Source organism: Anabrus simplex, chromosome 4 (genome assembly GCF_040414725.1).
Source record: "Anabrus simplex isolate iqAnaSimp1 chromosome 4, ASM4041472v1, whole genome shotgun sequence".
Taxonomy (NCBI): domain Eukaryota; kingdom Metazoa; phylum Arthropoda; class Insecta; order Orthoptera; family Tettigoniidae; genus Anabrus; species Anabrus simplex.
In genome coordinates this window covers 302,594,883-302,614,193 of record NC_090268.1, presented here as the reverse complement: position 1 = coordinate 302,614,193, position 19,311 = coordinate 302,594,883, and the positions used below count along the sequence as shown (strand labels likewise).

The 19,311-nt window shown below is 36.6% G+C and overlaps 2 protein-coding genes across 2 annotated transcripts in view; both read left to right on the top strand.

Annotated features, from left to right (window-relative positions):
- The window catches only part of LOC136871914 (E3 SUMO-protein ligase PIAS2), a 121,640-nt gene extending 105,886 nt beyond the window's left edge, over positions 1-15,754 (top strand). Inside the window, exon 3 of the mRNA XM_067145636.2 lies at positions 14,674-15,754. The gene's annotated coding sequence lies outside the window, so the exon portion shown is untranslated. The remainder of the gene's footprint in view (positions 1-14,673) is intronic.
- Positions 1-19,311, top strand: part of Strump (WASH complex subunit strump) — a 410,953-nt gene that overhangs the window by 105,862 nt on the left and 285,780 nt on the right. The window lies entirely within an intron of this gene.

The window sequence follows — 19,311 nt, the reverse complement described above, 5'->3', positions numbered from 1 at the left end:
CCTTTCAGTGGCATTGTGTTCCAGAAAGTCTAAGTATATTTCTGCTCAGATGCCAAAGGCCGGTGATCTAATGTTTTAAGGGGAAGGAGATTGCAGGCTAAGGGCTCTGTTCAGAATCAGGACAGGTGTCTGTGAGAAATCGGTACGAGTCACTGGAGGTAGAACAACCTAGGGAAGATGAGGAACAGGGAACTGTTGCTGATATGTGTGGAAGTAAGAGGAAGGGAAAAGGTAGGAAAGGGAAATGTAGTGTAGTGGAAAGGAAAAGACAGGTGGAACGGTCATGGGAGGGAGAAAAGGGAGGAGGAAGGTGCTTCTGCAGCAGTGAGAGAAGATTAGGGCTGACCAGGAGGGGAGGGGTTCAAATGAGGTGGGTAGGGTTGAGGCTCTGGTCATGGGGGATTCCATCGTTAGACATGTGGGGAAAGTGTGTGGAGGAAAGAGAGCCAGGGTAGAGTGTTATCCAGGAATTAGGTTGAGGCAGATGTTGAGGAAAGTAGAAGAGAAGGAAGAGGGAAAGGAGAAGGTGCTAGTGTTTCACGTGATACTAACAACGTAAGGCAATCAGGTATAAGTACGAACATAGCTGGGGATGTTTGGGATCTGGTAAATGCAGCACGGGTGAAGTTTAAGGAAGCGGAGATTATCACTGGAATACTGTGTAGCAGGGATAATGACTGGAAGGTGATTGGGGATTTAAATGAGACTATGGAGTGGGTATGTGGGAAACTGGGAGTGAGATTTCGAGATCCTAATGAGTGGGTGGGAGACAGGGATCTGCGCTCAGATGGCCTTCACCTAAACCGCAGTGGTACGTATAAGTTAGGAAATTTGTTTAGAAGGATTATAGGCAGGTACATTCAGGGAAACGGGGTGGCCTAGTGAGCGGTGTTAAGCGAACAGGGAACTGGACATCAAGTAGGGATGACATAAAAATGTTAGTGCTCAATTGTAGAAGAATTGTAAACAAAGGAATCAAATTATTTTAATAGATATATACTTACCAGATATTGTAATAGGAGTTGAATCATGGCTGAGAAATGATATAATGGATGCAGAAATATTCTCACGGAACTGGAGTGTGTGTCGTAGAGATAGGATAGGAATGGTAGGAGGGGGAATATTCGTTCTGGTGAAAGAAGAATTTGTAAACTATGAAAAAGTTAAAGATGAAAAACATGAAATTCTGGGTGTAAGGCTCATCTCTAAAGATAATAGTCAACTTGATGTCTTTGGAGTGTACAGACCGGGAAAGGGTAGCGCTGACGCTGATTCAGAATTATTTGATAAGATAATCAGCTATGTGGGAAACGATAAGGAAAGGAATGTGATTGTAGCGGGTGATCCCAATTTACCAAATGTCAATTGGGAAGGTAATACGAACGACAGGAAACATGACCAACAAATGGCAAATAAGTTAATATGGGAAGGACAACTGATTCAGAAAGTGATGGAACCAATCAGAGGGGAAAAATATCCTGGGTGTGGTGCTGGTAAAACCAGATGAGCTCTATAGAGAAACCGAAGTAATAGATGGTATTAGTGAATATGAAGCTGTTTTTGTCGTGGTTAAAAATAAATGTGATGAAATGAAGGTCTTAAAAGTATGACTATTAGGCAGTACCATATGACTGATAAAGCAGGCATAAGGCAGTTTCTAAAAAGTAACTATGATCGGTGGAAAACGGTAAATAACAGACTCTGGGATGGATTTAAAACAATTGTTGAGGAATGCGAAAACAGGTTTGTACTTTTAAGGGTGGTAAGGAATGGTAAAGACCCACCTTATTATGATAGAGAAATAGAGAGACTAAGAAGGAGGTGCGGACTGGAAAGAAATAAATAAGAAATGGCTGTGGAAGTAAGGAGAAATTGAAGGAACTTACTAGAAAATTGAATCTAGCAAAGAAGGCAGCTAAGGATAAAATGATGGCAAGCATAATTGGCAGTCATACAAATTTTAGTGAAAAATGGAAGGTATGTATAGGTATTTTAATCAACAAATTAATCTAAAAAGCCACCTAATCGATACTTTATTTCTTTTGCCTTTGGCAAACTTAAAAATACATTAACAAACACAGTACATGTTTCGACCACTTAGTGATCATCTTCAGCTGTATAAAAGAAATAAAGTATCTATTAGGTGGCTTTTTAGATTAATTTGTTGATTAAACTCATCGATACGGCCATGAAGTGGACAGCTTGCAATAGGTATTTTAAGGCAGAAACAGGTTCAAAGGGGGACATTCCAGGAATCATTAATGAACAAGGCAGAAGTATTCATCAGCAGTATGTAAAGATTGTTGGTTACAAGGATAATGTCCAGATAGAGGAGGAGACTAATGCTAAAGAAGTATTAAAATTTACATATGATAACAATGACATTTACAATAAGATACAAAAGTTGAAAACTAGAAAAGCGGCTGGAATTGATTAGATTTCTGGGGATATACTAAAGACAATGGGTTGGGATATAGTACCATATCTGAAGTACTTATTTGATTATTGTTTGGTCGAAGGAGCTATACCAGATGAATGGAGAGTTGCTATTGTAGCCCCTGTGTATAAAGGAAAGGGTGATAGACCTGTAAAGCTGAAAATTATAGTCCAGTAAGTTTGACATGCATTGTATGTAAGCTTTGGGAAGGCAGTTCAGTTTTAGGAAAGGTTATTCCACTGAAGCTCAACTTGTAGGATTCCAGCAAGATATAGCAGATATCTTGGATTCAGGAGGTCAAATGGACTGTATCGCGATTGACCTGCTAAAGCATTTGATATGGTGGATCAAGGGGGACTATTGGCAAAAATGAGTGCAACTGGACTAGACAAAAGAGTGACTGAATGGGTTGCTATATTTCTAGAAAATAGATCTCAGAGAATTAGAGTAGGCAAAGCTTTATCTGACCCTGTAATAATTAAGAGGGGAATTCCTCAAGGCAGTATTATTGGACCTTTATGTTTTCTTATATATATAAATGACATGAGTAAAGAAGTGGAATCAGTGGTAAGGCTTTTTGCAGATGATGTTATTCTGTATAGAGTAATAAATAAGTTACAAGATTGGCAACTGCAACGTGACCTCGATAATGTTATGAGATGGACAGCAGGCAATGGTATGTTGATAAACAGGGTTAAAAGTCAGGTTGTGAGTTTCACAAGTAGGAAAAGTCCTCTCAGTTTTAATTACTGTGTTGATTGGTGAAGTAAAAGTTCCTTTAGGGTATCATTGTAAGTGTCTAGGTGTTAATATAAGGAAAGATCTTCATTGGGGGAATCACATAAATGGGATTGTAAATAAAGTTTACAGATCTCTGCACATGGTTATCAGGGCGTTTAGGGTTTGTAGTAAGGATGTAAAGGAGAGGGCATATAAGTCTGTGGTAAGACCCCAACTAGAGTATGGTTCCAGTGTATGGGACCCTCACCAGGATTACCTGATTAAAGAACTGGAAAAAATCCAAAAAGAAGCAGCTCGATTTGTTGTGGGTGATTTCCGACAAAACAGTAGTGTTTCAAAAATGTTGCAAAGTTTGGGCTGGGAAGAATTGGGTGAAAGAAGAAGAGCTGCTAGACTAAGTGGTATGTTAATACCAATATTAAGTGGTATGTTCCGAGCTGTCAGGCGAGAGATGGCGTGGAATGACATTAGTAGACGAATAAGTTTGAGTGGCGCTTATAAAAGTAGGAAAGATTACAAATAATGAAGATAAAGATAAAGTTGGAATTCAAGAGGACAAACTGGGGCAAATATTCATTTATAGGAAGGGGAGTTAGGGATTGGAATAACTTACCAAGGGAGATGTTCAATAAATTTCCAATTTCTTTGAAATCATCTAGGAAAAGGCTAGGAAAACAACAGATAGGGAATCTGCCACCTGGGCGACTGCCGTAAATGCAGATCAGTATTGAATGACATCATGCTTCATATGGCTGATAAAACAGGCATGAGGAGTTTTAAAAAAAAGTAGCTATGATCGCTGGAAAATGGTAAATAAAAGTGTAAACAGACTCTGGGATGGATTTAAAGCAATTGTTGAGGAATGTGAAAATAGGTTTGTACCTTTAAAGGTGGTAAGGAATGGTAAAGATCCACCTTATTATGATAGAAAAATAGAGAGACTAAGGAGGAGGTGCAGGTTGGAATGAAATAGAGTTAGAAATGGTTATGGAAGTAGGGAGAAATTGAAGGAACTTACTAGGAAATTGAATCTAGCAAGCTAAGGATAACATGATGGCAAGCATAATTGGTGGTCATACAAATTTTAGTGAAAATTGAAGGTTATGTATAGGTAATTTAATGCAGAAACAGGTTCAAAGGAGGATATTGCAGGAATCATTAATGAACAGGGGGAGTGTGTATGCAAGGATCTTCAAAAGGCAGAAGTATTCAGTCAGCAGTATGTAAAGATTGTTGGTTACAAGGATTATGTCCAGATAGGGGATGAGAGTAATACTAAAGTAGTATTAAAATTTACCTATGATAACAATGACATTTACAGTAAAATACAAATTTGAAAACTAGAAAAACAGCTGGAATTGATAAGATTTCTGGGGATATACTAAATGCAGTGGGTTGGGATATAGTACCATATCTGAAATACTTATTTGATTATTGTTTGGTTGAAGGAGCTATACCAAATGAATGGAGAGTTGGTATAGTAGTCCCCATGTATAAAGGAAAGGGTGATAGACATAAAGCTGAAAATTACAGGCCAGTCAGTTTGACATGCATTGCATGTAATCTTTGGGAAAGCATTCTTTCTGATTATATTAGACATGTTTGTCTGGTTTGATAGAAGGCAGTTTGCGTTTAGGAAAGGTTATTCGACTGAAGCTCAGCTTGTAGCATTTCAGCAAGGTATAGCATATATCCTGGATTCAGGAGGCCAAATGGACTGTATTGCGATTGACCTATCTAAGGCATTTGATAGGGTAGATCATGGAAGACTACTGGCAAAAATGAGTGTTATTGAACTAGAAAAAAGAGTGACTGAATGGGTTGCTATATTTCTAGAAATTAGAACTCAGAGAATTAGAATAGACGAAGCTTTGTCTGACCCTGTAATAATTAAGAAGGGAATTCCTCAAGGAAGTATTATTGGACCTTTATGTTTTCTTATATATATCAATGATATGTGTAAAGAAGTGGAATCAGAGATAAGGCTGTTTGCAGATGATGTTATTTTGTACAGAGTAATAAATAAGTTACAAGATTGTGAACGGCTGCAGGGTGACCTCGATAGTGTTGTGAGATGGACGGTGGGCAATGGTATGATGATAAACGGGTTTAAGTCAGATTGTGAGTTTCACAAATAGGAAAAGTTCTCTCAGTTTTAATTACTGTGTTGATGGGGTAAATGTTCCTTTTGGTGTTCATTGTAAGTACCTAAGTGTTAATATAAGAAAAGACCTTCATTGGGATAATCACTTATTGTTAATAAAGGGTACAGATCTCTGCACATGGTTATGAGGGTATTTAGGGGTTGTAGTGAGGATATAAAGGAGAGGGCATATAAGTCTCTGGTAAAACCCCAACTAGAGTACGGTTCCAGTGTATGGGACCCTCGCTAGGATTACTTGATTCAAGAACTGGAAAAAATCCAAAGAAAAGCAGCTCGATTTTTGTGGGTGTTTTCCGACAAAAGAGTAGCCATACGTAAATGTTGCAAAGTTTGGGCTGAGAAGACTAGGGAGAAAGGAGATGAGCTGCTCAATTAAGTGGTATGTTCTGAGCTGTTGGTGGAGAGATGGTGTGGGAGGACATCAGTAGACGAATAAGTTTGAGTGGTGTCTTTAAAAGTAGGAAAGATCACAATATGAAGATAAAGTTAGAATTCAAGATGACAAATTGGGGCAAATATTCCTTTATAGGAAGGGGAGTTAGGGATTGGAATAACTTACCAAGGGAAATGTTCAATGATTTTCCAATTTCTTGGCAATCATTTAAGAAAAGGCTAGAAAAACAACAAATAGGGAATCTGCCACCTGGGTGACTGCCCTAAATGCAGATCAGTAGTGATTGATTGATTGATTGATTGATTGATTGATTGATTGATCGATCCCATAGCCAAGCTGTTTTGCTTATAAATAACCTTGTCAAATGTAAAATAATTATTATCCAGTAATAATTTTAAAACAAACATAAAATCAGAGATTTCAAGTTTACAAGTTTACTCAATTGAGGTTTAGAATTCAGATTATTCTCAATGATGGAAAAAAGTTTGCTCATTTTTATGCTTGGATACATATTAATGATATCGAAAGAATTCAGTGTGTGGTGTGGTTGCAAGTTAAATTTGTCTAGTTTCTTAATAAGTTCTGCCGTATTTTTAATGGAATTATAAGCAGCAAAAGTGGAACACAATGCCATCGAAAGGAATGATAAGGACCTGCTGGCCAGGTTGTGGAAGGTAAGCACCACATATACATTTCTGTAGACCCTAAGCCACATATATACAGGGGGAAACAAGTGAACCGATAGGAGCTGCCAAAGAGGCAGTGACACTGCCCCGTTGCCTTACAGGGTTCAAACTAGTCATCAATTTCCCAGTGTCCCTCTGGAAGGAGTGGTGGCAAGCCATCATAATCCCCCCTCTGCTTCCAATAAGCTGAGTATGATTAAAGGAACAACAAAAGTATAAGATTTCCCTTTGGGTGTTCCGGAGAGAAGGAGTGGTATTGTGCTGTTCTTAGATCGGCCATCGTAGGGCAACACATTCCTTATTGAAAAGAGAGAAGAATCCCGTGTGTACTTGTGGCGCTTATCTGACCAAGGTACTCATCCTTATTGAAGTACAGGGACATGGCTGATCTCTGCTATACTCTGGAACTTAAAACGTCTCTCATTCTGCGTGATGACAAGCTGTCAGTAGACCTAATCATCTGTTTTATGAAGGAAAAAGGTCTGCGTTACCATTTTCCACTGTAAAATTTTACTCCTTTTTTTATTTTTTAAATGTCGCATCTATACAGATGGCAGTGGTATAAGAAAGGACTAGGAGTGGTAAGGAAGCGACCGTGGAGTTCGAATCCACTGTCTCCTGAATGCAAGCTGATAGCTATGTGACCCTAACCACATGGCCTCTTGCGCGGTTAGGTTATTTTTAAACCTTCCTTTTGCTGTAATTGAATTCTCTTCTTAGTGACTTTTTAAATCTATATTTGCTTTTATTTTTTAACATGTTGTTATACACTGTGCAGCAAAACAAACTACTGAAATTACAAACATGCTCTAAACATCAAGATTGTTCAGTGCAAGATGACCCTGTCAACACGTATCTAACTGAATCGGTACAGCATGTGTTCAAAATGTGCACCCTCACATCTATCAAATTGTTCCAAAAATTGACTATCTTCTCTTGTAATTCAGGAATATTCCTAGGTCCGTCGTCTGCCCGAAAATGGATTCTTTCAACATGCCCCGAATTACAAGAGAATTTTTTGTGTCCTTGCAGCAAGCTGTGTTAACTTGTTCAACAATCTACAAGACTGTTATGAATAATGCATAAGATGTGAGGGTACACATTTTGAATACATCTGTACTGATGCAGTTAGATACATGTTGCAATCGTTACACTGTATGTTATGACATATCTTGATGTTCAGAGCATGTTTGTAATTTCAGTACTCCCAGGCTGAGTAGCTCAGGTGATAGAGAACTGAGTTCAAGTTTGTGGGTTTGGTTCCACTCAGTCCGGTGGTATTTGAAAGCAGTCATACACTTCATCTTCATGTAGGCATATTTACTGCTACGTAAAAGAACTCGTGGTGCAAAATTCTGGCACCTCGGCATCTTTGAAAATTGTAAAAGTAGTTAATAGAGCATGAAACAACATTATTAAGTTCAGTACTATTTGCTTTTTTCCATGTACTGTATACAGGATGTCTGAAAATAAGTAACGGAAATTGTAAAAGGACATGGTGTTCTGAAATAAAAATTGCTCTCTAGCTTATTTTATTTCCTCCTAGAGAAAGCTCACCAGAAAATCAACAAATAAATGTAAGTTCAATCATGATAATTTCTGTGTCAGCCTATGTAGCATGTGACCGGCCAAGCTCTTGCTTGATAACCTTGGGCGGTGCGCTACTGTAGCACACTTGACATATCGCTCACTCACATGCAACCTTGCTAATAATGGCAGTGTATAACAGAGCAGCATCTGACCAACATGCCCAGATAGTAACACTATATGCGCAACATCATGAGCTTACATTGCCTGTGATTTGTACCCTTATGTGAGAAACCCCATGAGTCTGGGCGTTACCTTTGATTAGTACCACTATATGAGCTGCACCGTGGGTCTGCGTTGCCTGTGGTTTGTACTCGCTATGTGAGGAACATTACAGGATAGTACGAGTCCCTGTGATTATTACACCTATGTGAGGTGCACCATGGGTTTGCGTTACCTAAGAGTGGTGCCATTATGTGAGAAACACCATAGGTCTGTGTTACCTGTGCGACGTACAATACTTATGAGTAGTACCATAATGTTTGGAACACCGCGAGTTTACGTTACTTTTCATTAGTTCAGCAACTTGAGAAATACCATGGTTCTATTTTACTAGCGATAAGTACCATTATGAGGGACTGCTGACCTGGATATTTGAACCCCTGTAGACAACAAGCATTATCGATTCAGAATTGTGCTTTGGAAGCAGTCCGTTGGTCAGTAATATAGTTTCTGGGAAGGTGAGGCTTGTGGGTCAGATCCATTAATTGTTTTAAATTCATATTCATCCATTCATTCTTCATCACGTTTTGAATTCTGGTCAGTGGATGAATTTTGGACTTTTAAATTGTCATTGCATTTAGTCTCATTCTGTACCATTAGGGGCCAATGACCTAAATGTTAGGCCCCTTTAAAGAACAAGCAGCATCATTAGTATCCTCAACCTACTGGCGTACAAAAGTAAAATCCTCTTAGTAAAATCACTCCCAATTTCGAGTGAGTATAATGCATTTATTTTATGAAGCATATCGGTAAACACAGTACATTTCGTGCATGTCGTAAGTTCACCACACTGCAAAATAATTGAAATGACATACCCATGTGACATGCTTAATGTAATAAAAGTAAACATTTCAAGTACGTCCTGTGGTATTGACAGGTATTAAAGGCTATGTTCAGAACAGAGTATCCTAGGATATAGGCTAATACATCTAACTGCTATTAAGTCCATTGTAGTTCCATACATTATTATTGTGTTTGGATAATCAGAAATATACACCACGATTAATGTCGGACATCTTTACGTTATTTAGATTTCCTGATATAATAGGCCAGGCCTTTACAGCTTGACTTCAGAGTCCCTTGGCCATTGAGGAGATATGTTTAGTGATAATTGATTTCTGTTAATTGTTTATGTATCGAACATACTGTGAATAATATTTTGATTTCATTTTTGTAGTGTGTTTCACCGGCACAGGGCACAAGTGTGAAAACTTAGCGGAAATGATGCTGTATTCCTGATTTCCTGCTTATCGTCTCCTCTCCCCTACATGTGTGCACTCTACTGTATTGCTTGCCAATTGCACAGCACATGTAAACCGCCGATATTGTGCAGTCCTCAGTGAGTCTGTACTCCATCCACTACTAGAGATTCTGATCCTTTCTTCATACCCCTTGCATTTTCCTTGGGAATTTTGAATGCTAATATTAACACTGTTCACCGCTAATGTTGTGTTGTGAATTCAGTGCACTACGTTGCAGGACATAAGATATGAACCAGTTACCCCTGACAATTATCCAAACGGTTTAGGAAAAAATGGATGATGGACCCTCTTTTACATTATTGGGTTTATTATGCTCATAAATTTTCTGTAACTTATTGTCAGACACCCTACATATGATCTCACTTTTAAAACAGTACATTATTGAATTGTATTATATTTTGATTGCTGTTTTAATCATTTTACTGAAAATAAAGCAGTTGTGAATCAGATCCACTGAGTATTTTAAATTCATAATCATTTTCATCCTAGTCAGTGGGCATATTTTAAATTATTTCATCTTGTACCATCAGGGACTGATGACCTGGATGCTAGGCTCCTTAAAGCAACAGTAATCATAATAATATTAATGTATTATCAAATACAGTAGAGACAATACGCAACACTCAGCGAGATATCGAGGGACAGCTATTAAAGCTCTCTCTAGCAGGTAGACCTGAGAACTACTGATTCTGTCATAAGAGCATGTGTATTTGTGTGTGAAGTTTTTGGTGTTATTTATGCGTTTTCAGTGAGTTGACATAATTAAATAGTAGCGTGTGTCATTCCTTGATATCTCCTCTCAACATGGTGGGGAAAGTTATGTGCTGTGTTTGGCTGCAGTAACTATGAAGTAGAGAAGAATGCGCAGTCTTTCTTTCGCTTCCCTCGTGACAAGAAAATGTAAGTAATATTGTGTTTGCATATATATTCTTCCAGTGACAAAGAGATTTTTATAGTACTTCATAATCTTCTGACCTGCTCGGCCCATATTTTAACTCGCTTAAAATATAATACGCATATTTTATTGTATAGTGCAGCAGTTGACCTTCGATGCTGATGTGTTGTTGTAGGTGTGATCTGTGGGTTTTGAAATGTCACAGAAGTGATTTCGATAAGGTGTACATGAAAGAAGGGACGTTACGCTTATATAAGAATTATAAGATCTGTTCAGATCATTTCCAGGCCAGCGACTTTAGAAATCCTCGACTATACAGCCAAGGGTATGTTACATTTTTACTCTAATTGTACGTAAATGTTCCTCAAAGCATCACTATTGATAACATTTTCATACTTTTCTTTCTTTTATCCCTCTTAGGTTAAAGCTGGGATTTTACATATTTTCTTTCTGTTAGTAGGCTTCATGTTAAGAGGAAAATTGTCCAGCTTTTAAATGTTAATTCATTGCATCACGTGTGTAAGGAATGTGCCGATATTTTTATTGACAAGTGTCTTAATGTGATGATACAATGTTTTATAAATGAGAAGAAAGACAAATCTAACCGTAAAAGTTCAGCCAGGAATGCTAAAGCAAAGAAGAGTAATGCATAAATGAAAGATCAAGCCATTTCACATCTTGTTTATATGTTTATATTTCAGTCTTTAAATAATAACCTTTTAAATAATTCTTCATTTATTTATCCAGAATTGCTTTAGCAACTTCGAAGTTAATATCTCAATAATACTTTCTTTCTAGACGTAATTTATTTATCATTTTCGTATATGCATTTCCATTGATATTTGAATTTAGCGCGACTTTTCGGGTCAAGTCACTAGGAGCGCCACCGTCGAATTGTCTCCCATTTTAACAAAGCTAAATCCGTGTTGTGTATTGTCTCTACTATATTTGATATTATTCATTGAGGATCAAAATCTTGAGATATTTGTTTTCACTCTGCTGTATATGTTTTGAGATTGAATAATTTTTTGACCAAGCAAGTTGACTGTGAGATTTATGGTAATCATAAATTGCAATCAATACGGATCAAAAGAGACCAAGAAAATAGTTAAATTAATAATATATTGATCAATCACCACACCTGGGAAAATGGAGTTGGAAACTGATGATTTCGTTGATCAGTAATATGACAGCAACTGATCTCTAATGTTTTGGGCCAAGCAGTATAGTAGCCTTGTATGTCCATTGGCTGCACATTGGTGATGCATTCAATCTTATTCTCTGTTCATTTGTTGGCATTGATGGTTTTGTTAATATGGTGACTGGCACTAAACTCGGCTTCAGCCGGTGAATGCATTGCTGTATGTGTTGCCATCTTTGTTATTCTGTACTCATTGGAAACTACCTACAGTGGAGCTTCAGCTCTCATTTCTTAGATATCGCACCCCATACGAGACTTCTTCAAAACAGACAGTAGCAGTTAGATCAGTCTTATATCAGTAGATGATGTAAATATTGCTGTGTGTCTTTGCTGGCAGGACCTAGTGTTTACAGTTTACTATGTCTTCTGGTATGGGCTAGAGCAATTTTGTTACTTTCATTAATCTATCTCCGTCTTATCCTTGGCTTTGACAATATGAAAATGATTGAGGTATGAGCAATGCTAGTAGTGCCATTCCTTCTGCAGCCAGTCCCTGCTATGAATGGTGTGAAAATGTTGCTCATAGGGTCGATTGGTGCTTGCGTTTGGGCTTGGCAGACTGATATGTAACAGCAACTTCTGGCTCGGTGAGGAAAGAAACGGGAAACTACCTCACTCCTCATTTCCGTAGTACGCCTCTTCAAAGATGCCTAGGCCATCTATGACAGCTGTTGAGGATCCAACCAGCCTTAGGACTGAAGACTTAACATACATATAACAAAATTACTTATTCACCTTTCTGAATGAAAAGGCATTCCATTGAGAAATAGCCAAGCATACGAATAAATGCTCTAGTCATTTCTCTCCTATGGAATTACCTAGAATGAAGCATCTACCATCAAAATTTGTTAGATATCACTCCTCATTGTGTTAAGAGTTCTCTTGTGCTTATAATATAATAATGATTCCCACTAACTACTTTTACGGTTTTTGGAGACGCCGAGGTGCCGGAATTTAGTCCTGCAGGAGTTCTTTTACATACCAGTATGTAAATCTACCAATGCGAGGCTGAGTTATTTGAGCCCCTTCAAATACCACCGGACTGAGTCAAGATTGAACCTGCCAAGTTGGGTTCAGAAGGCCAGCGTCTCAACCATCTGAGCCACTCAGCCCGGCTCTCTTGTGCTTATACGTGGAGGTAGTATCCTTGCATATGCCAGAATAGAAGAATGATTCATTCTCTTCACAGAAATAAGGTATTTTCACTAAAGAATTCAAATACAGTATGACGGTTATCCTTGAATGGTTTTTGTAACCTATGTCTTGTTGCAATTTCAGACTTCCAAATGTTCTCATTATCTCAGAATCGCTTTGAAGGATGGCAGAACGTATGGATACTGATAAAAGTAAATAATTATGAAACAAGAATATAAGGGCACCTCATACCAATTTGTGAAGAAGTGTGCGTCAATATGGTGAACACAGCACAATCACTTGGAGAAACACACTTCTCTTTAAATCAAGCAGTCAGTTCTTTCCAGTATTTGTACTTTTTTTTTTTTTTTTAGGTACCAAACATGGTTGTGAGAGCTTCATTGCATTTTTCCTTTAAAGGGGATATAACCTCTATCTGATACCTATTTCAGCTGTTGAAACATTTAGGTTTTTTCAATATCACTATGAATAGGAATATTAATTCTTTTGTAAACTATTTATGAAAGTACAGACAAGAACATTTTTTTTAATTTAGAAGGGAGTGCTGAATAAAATTCATGAAATAATTATGCAGGTAGAGGAAAAATGCATGGAGAATCAATCCTGAAACATGCTCTTAAAGACAACACACTACTACCTGAGACACCCAACGGGTTGTGAGTGGAAAACTCTTATTATGTAAACTGGTATGAATATGCTGGAGCATTTTATTTCAAGACTAGTTGGCCAGTGCACCATAATATTTTAAATCAATAATTTGAGGGTATACTACCACCATCATGTGAAGCCTGCTCCCTAAGGAAGTTTCCCAGATAGTGCCTTCACCTTGTTTGTACTGGGGGCTGAATAAAGCAATGGCAATTGCCTCACTACTCATGACTTGTACACATTGCAGCACCATCATCATTTTTTGCTGTTTCTTAACTACATAATCTTTAGTGATGCTGTTTGAGGGTCGAACCAACATCTGGGCTGAAAACATAAGACAACCATACTGAGGTTCTAGTTAAATAGTCACCTATTAACCATATATTTGTTATGTATTTTGTGTGGGTTTATGAATAATAACTGAAAATTCCTTTAGCTCCAAAGTGCAACACTAGTAGTAGCTTGCACTTTAAACATTTATCCTATTTGATATAAATTGTTGATGTATCATTCCAAGTCAGAGACACAAGATATTTCGGGATCAATTAGTAACAGAGGAATAGCAAATTCTACTAGCCTTACAGAATTCTTTAAGCCTATCATTCTACATTTTCACAAACTCACCTGAGCTATAGAGTAAGCATCATCCCTTTTAGACTTCTAGGTAACTCTGTGGTACCTTTCACTTTCCTTCTCAACTACAATTTTGAGATGAATATAATAGTAAATATGTCCTTAATTGAATTCTTGTTTGCCTACTTACTTGCTCCTTTATTGTGGTAAATGTGCCTTCATTGATATGAGGGAAAATAAGTGATTATGTAATACAAGATGATTGAATTTTAAACTTTCTTTTATTATAATACCGGTATATCCTCCAGAATTAGACATGAATTGCTTTTCGTTGTTTGATACTATTCATAGTACACTACTACTACAGGGTAAAGTAAATAAATTGTTTTAATATTATACAATGTTTTGAAGGGAATGGGATTGTATTACATTACTTTTTGAGGGGGATGTGATACTTTATGTTGTTGGAAGTCTAATTCTGAAGCATAACCATTTGAAGAAAAGTTGTTTATCTTGATTAGGGCAGGTAAGGCTCACTTACAATTCAAATTGCATTCATATAGATGGCTTCCACTAATTTACTCAGATTACAATGGAGGCATTTAAATTCCAGAATAGACTGCAAGAGCCTTTAAAATAAACAAACATTATTTACAGTGTGTTTGTGCATACCAATTCTACAAGTTATAATTATGTTTTTTGTTGTAGGGAAAATGATACGGATGTTCGTAGCAGACACCACAAAGTGCAGGCTTCCTCCCCATCTTGAGCAGTTACTTCTAGCTCTCAACAGAATCTCGCCAAACGGAGTCACAGAGTATGACCTTGTTGTGGCCGTACTTTATGTATTAATGTTAGAATGTGGATTTTCACCTTGTGATCTTCCAATGCCAAGTAGTGACTCTAAAAACATAGGCTTGAAGTTAGAATTCATTGAAACAGTACCAAGTTTTTGGAAAGATGAATCTACTGGTCTGTATTCCGTGGCATTTACTTTGGATCAGTTTGATTATCGCTGTCGGCTGATAGGAATTCCAAGTGGTGATATATTAATAGTGAACCTAATTGTGGGTGGCCTGCCAGGTTACACGTACAGTATGACAATTTGTTGTAAGTTCTACGTATCATTAATGAATCTTGATTGGCACAATCCTCGCTCGGCATACATGCAGCTTAGAGAACTATCAGTGAAGTTCAAAAATAATGTTGCAGTGCCTGCCAGGAGTGCAATTTTAAATGAAGAAGGTATTTTGAATGGCTCCCTTCTGGGCCTGCCTGTTGAGATCAAATTGAAAATTCTTGGCTACCTCGGGCCACGTGACTTAGTGAATGTGTCAGCTACTTGTAAGTATTTAAATCATTTAGCAAATACAGAAAGTCTGTGGAAAGGGTTGGTTATGAGAGAGAAGCCAAAAGTATGCTTATCTAAGAAGCATGTTGAAGGAAGTGACTGGAAGACCCAGTACAAGCATATAAGTGCACTAAAAGTACTGTTAGAGAACTGTGAGAGAAAGACTGAGATGTACATACGACGTCAGTATGAACATTTTATGAATCAGTTGCATGGCTGTGTCTATGAAGGACCTATCTGGCCTAATTTGTATCGTAATAAAAGTCCCTTTTAGTTCCTGTTTTCTGAATGAAATGCTGTGTGTGTTCTATGACTGAATTATTTATTCAAGAAGTGAGTTGAGAATAAATTATATCTAACCTGTTATATAATGTTCCAATAATTGAGGGATATGTGAAAGTAATTGGAAAGTAAAGAACATGAGAACTTCTTATCTGAATTCTGATTTTTGTAATTTATTGAATATTTTATTGATGCTAAGGTCTCATTTTTATAGGTTTTTTTAAATAGAAATGATTATCATCATATGCATCACTTACACCTGGAAAGAGGACATATTTGTTCAATATAGTAAATTCTAAAGTAAAATATTTCAAACTTTCATCGATACAGAATTAAATATTTCAATTTATAATTTATTACAAACAATTAAGAATATCCTTTCTCTTTCACTGCCTGAAATAAATAAAATTAATTTTAAAAAAAATATGTATTTCAAAGTGTTGCATACTTAATGATTGGTGAAGTGGTGTCACAATTGCAATTAAATCTTTTGATGATGCCTTGATATGAATTTTATATTGTCCATTCTTTCATTTTTCATGAACCCAGTTGTTTCTCCCTTATTTATGCTCTTATGTTTATTTTTATAATATGATAAGGCTGCTCCAAGAACATAGAATAATATATCTCAAAAATATTTTTATTTGATGTTAACAACAAAAACAGTAAAGTTTGACTCTAAATTTTAGAGTTTGTATTTTTAGGTTGTTAAGCAGTGCTAGATATTGGGATGAATATTTGTGTTACAGGAGTTTCTAATTTTGAATACGGTTCTTCTTTGCCTTTCCTTGCTTTACATTCATTTTTTGGTATTATGTGCAACTCTTGAATTCTGATTATAGCACAGAGGAAAATTGTTATTTTATATTACATTGAAGGTATTTTATGGTGAATTACATCATTATTGCCATTATTGTTCCTTTTTCATTTTTGCCATATTTTAATATATTAGTTCTGCCATTCTTTCAGCCTTTTGTTCCTTTACATAAAATTGGTATATTGGGTAAGAACTACTTAATGCATGATGATGGTAGTCCTAATTTTAATGTATTGAATGTAAAATTTATTCAGACATTATATGAAAATATCTAAATGAATAATTGCCCAGCAGCCTATAAGAATTGGTTGCACCGAGCTCGATAGCTGCAGTCGCTTAAGTTCGGCCAGTATCCAGTAATCGGGAGATAGTGGGTTCGAGCCCCACTGTCGGCAGCCCTGAAGGTGGTTTTCCGTGGTTTCCCATTTTCACACCAGGCAAATGCCGGGGCTGTACCTTAATTAAGGCCACGGCCGCTTCCTTCCACTTCCTAGGCCTGTCCTATCCCATCGTCGCCATAAGACACATCTGTGTCGGTGCGACGTAAAGCAAATAGCAAAAAAAAAAAAAAAAAAAAAAAAAGAAAAAGAATTGGTTGCAGTTTAACCACAAAAACTATTAAGTTTTTTTCTTAACGTTTCACAACTAGTGGCATCCTTTACAAATGTTGGTGTTTTTTTTTTTAAATGACTGAAAATATTTTGGAGTGTGTTTTATCAAGGGAAGTTCACATTTTTATTATGTCTATCATAGCAGCAACCAAATACATTTTGAAGAATCAGTCTGCTATAATCCAACGTTCGGTTGTACAATATTGTAATTTGTTTCCAGCAGTTAGCCTCAAATATGGCATATTCTCATTTGCTTAGCTTGCCTTACCATGTGTGATAAATGTCGGTATGAATTTGGAAAAGAAAATATTTCAGGCGTCTAGTATCAAAACCGGCCAAGTCACTCAAGGCATATATTTCAATATGGATGAAAAACCTGTAGAGACAAAGCAATGATGGTCAGAAAAGATTTTTTTCACAGTTATATCCTTAAAGGTTTAATATTTAAGTTCCGCTGTTTTGAGAAATCTAACTCATAATTAACCCATCTTTTTTGTTGATTTAAATTTTGACTTGGCCGTTTTTGTTGCAATTTTGTACAATTTCAGTCTGTTTTTGTGAAACTGTGTTCTTTTTAAATTCCAAACGCTTGTGAAAAAAGGCAATTAAATGAAAATAAATTGACATTTTAATTACTTTTATTTATTGCAATTAAAAAAAGCATTTCAGCATAAATGAGATAATAATAAACGAAGAACATCATAAAGCTGAGGAGAATACAAAATAGAATTTCTCTCACTAAAAGTTTATAGTTTACTTAGATCTTGAACAGAGTAAAAAAAAAGATTGTCAATAATAGTCATTTATGTTAATAGAATCATTATTAAGATAGGTACTGTTCAAATATACTAAGTAATATTGTTGTTGAAAGTCTTCAGTTTGCTCTCATTTATAATACAATATCAGGCATTTCTCGTGGACTATTGATGCAGACTTCAGAGGCAGTGTTGGAACTCTCGTGACCAACGAAAGCTGTTTCACTTGCTAATATTGCAGAAGATTTCTGGCGCTATAATATTATTATTATTATTATTATTATTATTATTATTATTATTATTATTATTATTATTATTGCTATAGTTTTTAATGTGAATTAGAACACACACTCACACAAACATGCATAGTTAGATCATTTTATTTTCTTCTCAAATGTGCTCATTTGAATTCTTTTTTAATCTCGAAAAAAGAAACATAGAACCCATATTTTAGGTTTGACAGTTCTGCGAGGCTAATTTCTGAAAAGACATCAACCTAAAATCAACCTAACTGCTTCAAGAATCGAACGAGAAACTTCGATAATCTGTAGTAAAATAAAATTAAATATTATTCTTACTGCTCTCGTTTTCGTTGTTGTGATTTCCACTGTGACGTATCTCTTGTTCTCTTTCTGGGGGTTTCATTTATTGTTTCCATTATGTGGCACAAGGTATGAAAGTAAATTTTTCAGTTCACCACTCGGAACAATATCCACGTTACAGCACACAATAATGACAAAATACGAGCACACCGGAAATAGGATTGCTTTAGCGCCAGTGACAGTAAGAAACCCGCGAATATGTAAATCAGTGTTGCAAACGAACAAAAGACAAAATATTATGACTTCAAAGAATATACATTACAAGGAACGATTTTGCCTACTGATATTATCACATTGTTGCTTAATGTAACAACACAAGGTTCCAGACAATAATGCTGCATCATAAAGATTGTCGCTCGTTCCTTGACTTGGCCGGTTTTGAATTTACTGGCTGCATGACTTGGCCGATTCTATTGCACGACCGAGAATTCAGTGCTCTATAACATGAAGACATGGGCGATTTTAAAGCATATTCTTGTTTCACCTGATAGTGCTATACTTCTACTTCAGATTGATAACCGTAACTCATTTTCGTAAATTTTGTGACTTGGCCAGTTTTGATACTAGACGCCTCATTTACTTGCATATCAGCCTTACCCTAATTTTTGACAATATTGGCATAAATTTTTGCGCTACTACTACTACTACTACTACTAATAATAATAATAATAATAATAATAATAATCGTATGGCTTCAGCTACCATATGCAGATATTTTAATTTGATGCCATCTGCCTGTCTGCTCGTCAATTTCGATGTTCCGTTTTACTCTAGGCCCACTAGATGGCAAGCAGAGTAAACCGGATCTCTCTTGGGCATCTGTGGCTGAGATTTAATTAATTTTGTCGGGTAAACACCAAATGTGTCACCAGAGATATTTTACATGCCGACATTGTACGACGTGGAGCGTCGAATGAACTTTTTTCCG